Below are 7,504 nucleotides of genomic sequence, written 5' to 3' on the forward strand. Positions count from 1 at the left end.
TAGGTCAGAGATAAGAGTCATGACAGAAAAAATCAGCAATTCAAGTTCAAATCTTTCTAGGGGGAGAGAGAAAGGCTGCTTAAATACATTGGTTTGGCTGGAAGTCTCTTGCAAAGGTCTTGCTTCTGGTATGGGACTGCAATTATATGTAATTAGCTTAATTTGTCCTGTTGGTGCTACTATTCTTTTCTGCGGTCTTATCAGAGTTTGGACATGTTACCTACCTCACTGCAGGCCACAGTGGTCTAAATACCAGTGATATCAGATACTTTTGTCTACACAGGCATAAAGGCCAATGTTGTGAGGAAAGTCTGGCTAGACTGAAATGTATTTATTAATAAAGGTATGCTATTTCTCTGCTGAAAATTGATTTTGCTCTGGAGTCACTGGCTTTTCATTTTCACTAATTCCAGTGCCCTTTGAGTGACTACTTTGTTGTGCCAGAAAATGTAAGGGACTCTATTATACAGTCACAGAACGAAGTGTCTAGCAGACAGTGAATTAAACACTAGAAACAGTCAACTAACTAACCAACCAATCCAGAAACAATAAGCAAGCCTCTTTCCTGCTCAAAGTAACTGTGGTGCAGTTGACATGAACCTAGGGCTCATGAGAAGGCTGTGGGAATGAGGAATGGCCTCTAAGTTTCACAGAGAGGAAAGCTGCTCTTATATCTGTCTGACAACATCTAGTCTGTTGGCTATGTGATTTTAATGCCCAGGTGATTTTAAATATTTTTAACTTTTCTATAGCCTGATAGTGTTCCCAGGCAGTAAAGTTTTCCTGGTCAGCTACATTTTGTCCTCAAATAATTTATCCTACTTTTACCTGGCACACAGTATGTAGTTTTAGTGCCAAAAATGAACCTTAAAAGTCTGCTGCCTGTCTTATGTTTGACTGTCAACCAAACATCATTCAATCACTTGAGTCCTCTTTTTTTTTTTTTTTTTTTTTTTATTCAACTTAATAGAATAATTTGCTTGACCCAATGTCAGGAGTTTTACAAGGACTAGATAATTTGACACGTAAGGAGTTTGACTTCCCTCGGTCTACATCCATCACTTAGCTTTGCTTGCACACCATCATCTTTGTTGGAATCCATGACAACTTCCAGCTATCAAGTGACTCACAGGAAGGACACAGGACTTTGCCTTTCCTGAGGACTCCAGGCAGTGCCCCTTATTAAAGGCAGAACTGAAGAATCAGTAGACTGATCTGCACAGCAAATTCCATCTGCTGAAAAACAGCAGAAACTGACACTAGTAAAAGCATGTGCACCAAGGAAAGTTAAATATCCTGCATTTTTAGGTGGCACTTCCCTGAATTATTGTGAAGGTTAAGAAATCAAGTGAATCTTGAAGAGATGCAGCAATTGCCAACAATTTTTATCTGCATATTTTCTCACTTAACAGGAAGGTTCAGTAAGCAGAGCTGAACAGGGCTACCTATCAACACAAGAGTGGTATGTACCATTTTCCATTTAGTAACATCAGCTTGCAAGACTTGCCCATGATTTATGGACTGCTTCAAAGAAAGAACAACTTCCACAGGCAGGGAGAATTGCCCAAAATTGCTAAAAACATATCCAAGATAACAACTGGTTGTCAGACGGTGGTTTCCAAACAACTGCTCAACAGAAGCACTCACATCCTCTTGTGTGGCTTGTCAAGCTTGAGGGAAAGCTCATGTCATTGTCCCACTGCAATTTCCACCTTATGTTGTTGAATGAGGAAAGATTCATTTCTCAAAAAAGGAGGCATGGCTGGCTTGTGCTGGTAGGGTTTCCGCTGTGGAAATAGGCATGCAAAAGACTGATAATGTGGATGTTGCACATAAAGAGTGGCGGAAGGAAGCAGGCCCCTGTTTGTGGAGTGATGCTATTTCTGCCTGGATTTAAAAGTGTTCACTGGAACAAAGTCGAAACAGTCACTATAAATTACTTGTATGAGTGAGTACAGAGCATTTTGGAGGATTATAATTTATGCCGGGCAGATGCTGTTATGGTTCAGTTTAAGGCACTTAAAATAAGACTTTTGGGAGCCAACCAAACCAGCTTCAAGTCTGGTAACTTCCCAGTTCAAGACACTAAATTTATATGTACAGGGTCCATTCCTGCACAAGGGCCATGAGCCCTAAACTCCTATTGAAACCACCAGGTTTCAAAGATGCTCTGATGATATTTGATGGAAATGAACCAATGCCCATCAGGAAAGAGCCAACAACGTCATGTAGCATATGACTTTTCTTGTCCAAACCTGAATTAATCCAACTAAGTGATTTGCTCCCCAAGGTTTTGTCTTTCACAGGAAGTATGTCTTGAAAGAGTGGGGAATTTTTCTCCATGTCATGCTTCCTCATGCACATTTAAAACTGGTTGGCATATTCAGCCAACTGGGACCAAACCATGTCTGCTGGATCCAGATTATTATGCATGTGTTTCCCAAAGATGGAATGGCAGGAGGAAGAAATTGGTTTCATCTGAGCAGTCAGAAAGGCAGACATGAAGCCCCATTTTGGCCTCTCACAGGCAGCTTAAGAGCACTTCTTAACATAGCAGCATAGCTGCAGCCTCACGTCATTTTGTAAATTATAGTGGATGTCACTCCATTCACTGACAAATTTTTATAAATTATGAGACTGATCTCTAAGTTTTTTAGAAATAGTACTTCCATAATTCTTATGTTTTTTTCTTTGCTCAATTTTATCCTTGTAGGTTAAGTTAAAACCCTTCTTGGAATATGCAGTACAACCTCGCCTCCTCTTTAATCTTTGCACCCGTTAAATATTTACAGATGGTTTTCATATTCCCCTTCAGTTGTCATTTAGCCAGTGTTACTCTGTATCTGCTCAAACTTAGCACCCTTGGAAGGGCACACAAGGCCAAATTCTGCTCTCAGTTGCATCTGTGTAATTTTGGAGTAAGTCAGTGAACTTTAGTAGACTGAATTTACACCAGGAAAACACAGAGCAGAGGGTGACTCCTAAATAAAGGTGACTGCTAAATAAAAACTAGGAAGAATATCAAAGTTAACATCATATCCAGGCCCTGGACTGCAGAAGATAGGCAGCTTTTGTACAATACCTTTTGCTGTATTTCCAGTGATTGGAATGAAGATTTAGGAGACATTAAATGCAACAGCCATCTGAAAGATGTCAGTACCAACGATAGCTCTTCTAAGGGCAGATATAGTGCATTAGTAGTCTGTTTTGAGTTATTTCATGATTTAATGCTGCTAGCTTTCTTTTTTTCTGTGTTGCAGATAATATTTGATACTAGCTATATTCATAGCTATATGTGTTACAAATACAACACAAGAACCTTGTTTTGTTCTGGGACTTACTTTCCCCCAGTGGGTACTGATACTTATGCAATTTTGAGAAAGTTTATCAGACTTCTCTCAAAATTGCGTAAGACTGGTTGAATGTACTGTTCCATGTCTATTCTGAAAGTCAAGAACCTGATGAGACAAAACCCATGCATCATGTAGTTTAGTCATTTTCTGATTTAGAATAAATAAATAAATAAATAAATCCACATGGGGAGAAAGTACCCAGAGGATTTGCTAATGTGGTTTTGTTTGTTCATTTTTCACCTGTAGGTTATTCTGACAGATGTGGGAATGGAAGCAAAGGACTACAAACCACCTTTCTTTTCCCAGAATCTGGACTAACCTCCAGGAACTAATCTTGGAAAGAGCTTTGGAGGCTTCTTATGGGTTCCTCTGTAACCTAAAGTCACCAGGGCAGCCTGGACCACGTGCAAAGAAAGAAGTTAGCGCATTCCAAATTGGAAATAAGTTATAATTTATATCCCTGCTTCAGAAGATGAGACTCTGCCATCCATGCTTAGCTGCTTCCCATCTACAGAAATATTTGGGAATGTAAATTTTACCAGGAACTTAAAAGCACCACTGTCCTGGTTTCAGTTAGGACAGAGTTAATTTTCCTCCTAATAGCTGGTAGGGTGCTATGTTTTGGATTAGGATGAGAAGAGTGCTGATAACATGCTGATGTTTTAATTGTTGCAGAGCAATGCTTACACTAAGCCAAGGACTTTTCAGCTTCTCGCTCTGTCCTGCCAGCGGGCAGGCTGGGGGTGCAGCAAGAGCTGGGAGGGGACAGACCCAGGACAGCTGACCCAAACTGGCCAAAGGGGTATTCCATACCATCTGACAGCATGCTGAACAATATATAGGGGTGGCTAGCCGGGGTGTGGGGGCCGGCTGCTCGGGGTTGGGCTGGGCATCGGTGAGCAGGTGGTGAGCAATTGCATTGTGCATCACTTGTTTTGTACACACTATTATTATTACTATTATTTCCTATCTTAATAAACTATCTTTATCTCAACCCACAGGCTTCACTTTCCCATTTCTCTCCCCCATCCCAGAGAGGGAGGGGGGAAGATGAGCGAACAGCTGTGTGGTGTTTAGCTGCCGGCCAGGTTAAACCACAACAACCACTTATGAGTATTCACAAATCAATCTTAATTTCAAGAATAACAAGCACATAGTCAATTTGCTATCTCTGAGCTCATTCACATCATCAGCTGGGTTGTCTTCACTACACATGCCCTCTCTGGGGCCCAATCTGGTTCATGTGGCGAGATTTTGACAGAGATCCCGACAAGCACAGTCACTGTTTAAAGATTCCCACAAAATATAAAAGCCCATCAATTTGAGTACTTGCTTGACCTGTTCAAGACCCAGTTCATTTTTTGTTTATTATTATTAATTTATTATCTGTAGGAATTCAACGTCACATTTCCTATCAAGCTACAGACTTCACCAGTCTAGGGGTATTACGCCATTCTTCTTGTTAGAACTGTTTGTTGCTAAAAATGAGTAAGGTTCTTTTGCCAACAGAACACAGTTTATGACAGTTGAACTGAACCCACCTCCCTGATCCTGTTAGCTGTAATTACAATGCTTCTTTGCCTTCAGGGTTCAGTTGAGTTTTCCAAAGTATTGAAATATTGTAGAAGGAAAGATCTCTGATGCAATTCTTACCTCCAGGCAGTACCAACACGTACATTTCTAGCAGTGTAAAAAATAAAAAATAAACATATTTTACAGCAGTGTAAAAAAAAGTCTGGTCTGAACTACAATTCTAAATCTGTTCCTCAGCTGCTTGCATTCTTTGCCTTGATTGTCATCAGTGATCATATAAGCAAACTGCCCCAGATTGTATAGCTGAAGACAATGGGTTTGAAAGTGAGCTAGGGATGTCCTTGACAAACTGAGATTTTAAACCTTGGTTCAGATTTTGCTAAGGGTACCTGCAGTTTATATCAACCACCATAAACATATTCAAAAACCTGTACAATGTCATGTCTTTCACATTTCTCTTCAGAGCAATTTATTTAATACAAGCGCAGCCACATACACAATTTTACACAACATCTTTAAGGTATTCAGCACTGTCATCCTTCCAAGGAATGCTGTTGTGCATATACAAATAGAAGACCTCATGCCTATTGAGTCATTTTCCTCTTAATCTCAAATAGCTTCTCACAGCCCCAGTAGGATTTCTCACATGGCTTTATTTCATAAATTGCAGTCTGTATACTACTACTGGTCTGTACAGTTGCCAGGTACAGATCGAATAGAAAGGACAGTCGAGGTCATCTCAGCTCTGTATTCTGTTTTTCTACAAAGAAAGACAGCTTAAACTTGCTGTTAACACTACTTCCTGGGAACAGATATGAAAAGCAGGAATAACAGATGATCTATCAAGAGTTCCTTTGACAAAGTCTTGCAAGGCCATTCAGTGCTTACAAGGGCCAAGCTTCAGAACAATTTAAGCATAACTAATAGTTCAGAACCATTTCTTCCCTTTATACTTTCCAAAACCTCACCACTGGAGTTTGTTTGCTCATTTTAGTGTCAAAGATGACTTGATTATTAGGGTGAAAAGTTCATATATAATCCACTTTCTGAGGATTGAAAATACACAGCTTCAAAAAATTAAAGGCAGTAGGACTTATCACAAAAAGTAAATTTTTTTTTTTTTTTGAAATTATTTGCAGTTTTACAGAAGTGTTACTAAATTAGATATGTCTTGGGGTTTTGTCATAATAAAAGAATTTGTGTGGAACTTTTATTAAAAGTCTGAAAGTATAAGACAGATAACTTGCTCGACGATTTTTGGTGTTCCATGGATCACTTCGTGGTAAACGTACTGACTGGAAGCGGGGGGGCAAGTATGTAACACACATCTCTCTTATAAAACAGATCAAGTCTTACAACTTACAAAAAGGAATACTTCTGCTACCACATCTTTCACAAACAGAATCTTGGTTAGAGCACTTGAATTTCTGGGACTAGAGTTTGACTTCATCTTAGGAGCAGCAATGAGCTTTAACAGGATTAATGCAGATCATTCTAGATGAATTTACATCCTTCTATTCTGGACCACCAAACGAGGTCACATTACTTTCATGATTCTTCTTTAGAAGCTGCTGGCACAGGAAAAGAAAGCATTTGACAGTTCAGCAATAGATAGTTGCTGTGTCACTTAGGTGGATTCTGTACAGCATGAAGGATTCAATAAAAGTATTAAGTTAAGAGTTTATGCCTTTATAAACATCGTGAGCTTATTAATATTATTTTGTTTTTCTAAGAATTTTAAATTATACTTATAATTCATATTTAAGTTTTATATAAATTAGTTTGTTACAATTTTTAAATTACAGTTTTCTTAGTACAAAGCTTTACACTCTTCAAATTCATCAAACTAAATAAAACAATAATAAAGTCACAATGAAGATAGTAAATAATCTAATTTTTAGCTGGTTTTCAAGCACAGAACTTGGACAACCTGTAGAAAGATACAGAGTCAAGCCCACCTCTGCCAGGATCCCGGTGTATCCTACAGAACAGAACTGCGGGCTTCAAAAAGCCTTGGGACTTTCAACACCTCAGCTGCTTTCTCGTGAGCCTAACTCTTCTGGGAACACTGTGAATACCCACTTCAGACAGGACTTTCCCTGTGACTGGTCTCTACACTGATTGCTTACAGTCTCCTGTGCCCACAAACGTGTTCAAAAAGCTTGACTGTCCAAGATGGGATAAAAGCAGTTTCTTCCCTGGTTTCCCATCAGTAGGAGACAGGAGGTTGTAAGATTTGTTTATTTGAGTGGATTCAAGTTTGGCCTAAGAAATTTCACACAAGCATCTTATTTAGTGATAAAGACCCTTTGGTGATAAAACATTTTGACAATAAGCAGCAAAATATACCTGTGCAACAGATTTCAGAACACTATAATGTTCCTACTAAGTTGTACATGACAGACTTGTCAATGTGAAATCTTCAAAGAAAGCAAAAAGATAACATAGTAAAAAGGTAATAATTAAAAGAACACAATCATTTTCACAGATACATTAGCTTGATTCTTTTTTAATACTTCCAGTAGTTTACAAAATGCAATAGGTTAAAGGATTCTCTCATGTTTTTCATTTTATATCGGTTAATTGGTGCAGCGAGGCATTAATACATTTTATTTTGC

Source organism: Oxyura jamaicensis, chromosome 1 (assembly GCF_011077185.1).
Source record: "Oxyura jamaicensis isolate SHBP4307 breed ruddy duck chromosome 1, BPBGC_Ojam_1.0, whole genome shotgun sequence".
Classification (NCBI taxonomy): Eukaryota; Metazoa; Chordata; class Aves; order Anseriformes; family Anatidae; genus Oxyura; species Oxyura jamaicensis.